The following is a 1,017-nucleotide window of genomic DNA, read 5'->3' on the forward strand; positions in this document are numbered from 1 at the left end:
TTTACTCACTTTTTATCTCTACCACTACAGTATTCCTCTCTCCCACAGCGTCCACTACAATTACATGCAATGGTCAATTATGCACAGTTGCCGATGGCCATTTAGTAATTTCCAGCAACTTCTAGGACAGTCAGTAGCTACTATCCATATGGAGGAGTTAGCAGTTAACTGATTTAAAGGAATTTATTGTCAAATAATTATATCCTCGTGACAAGAGTACAAAGTAACATGAAAGAAAAATACTTTAACTCCTCAAATGTGTACCTAAATACTTGACTTCATATTACATACCTAATATGCAGATAAAATGAATGCAGGACTTTCACATTGGCTGGAATTCACAATATGGTGGAAATGAACTGCTTGGTGGAGGTCTGTGCTCTCTGAGTTCTTTTCCAACTTTCAAATAATTATTCAGTCAGTTATTAAACAAATGTTGCTTCTTATTTGAACTACATCCGTCGTCTCTCAGTGAACAAACTTGTGACCTGTGTGTGATTCAGGTGATCGTGTAACATAATGTGTGTTTACATTTGGAGAGAAAGTTCTTTTCACCAGTCATGTTTCTCTCACACACTCAAGTAAATACCTTACAACCTCATCCTTTGACGCTTTTAAACAGTTTACATGTGAAGCACTTTACCAATCTTTACATTTTTCTTTTTAGTTTCACATTTTTCACAGTTTTACTGTTTAGAGTAGATTCTCCTACGAGCTGGAAAGAGGAGGAGAAGGTTTTGGGCGTTCATTTAGTTGCAATCTGCAACATCATCCCAACACGCCACTAAATCCTTCACACTGGACCTTTAGAACAAGCAAACTGCTTCAGTGTGCGTATGGGCACCAGGACTGTGTTGAAAAAATGACTTGAATCCATCCTTTACGGCAACATTCTTGAAATAATTTAACTCCCCTAACTGGTATAATGCATGTCTGCTAACCTGTTAACACATTCAAATAGACAAGATCACATGACCTCAGTGTCCTTTTTTAACCAGGTACCAAGAGTTTTCTGAT

Source organism: Stegastes partitus, unplaced genomic scaffold (genome assembly GCF_000690725.1).
Source record: "Stegastes partitus isolate 25-593 unplaced genomic scaffold, Stegastes_partitus-1.0.2 Scaffold962, whole genome shotgun sequence".
Classification (NCBI taxonomy): domain Eukaryota; kingdom Metazoa; phylum Chordata; class Actinopteri; family Pomacentridae; genus Stegastes; species Stegastes partitus.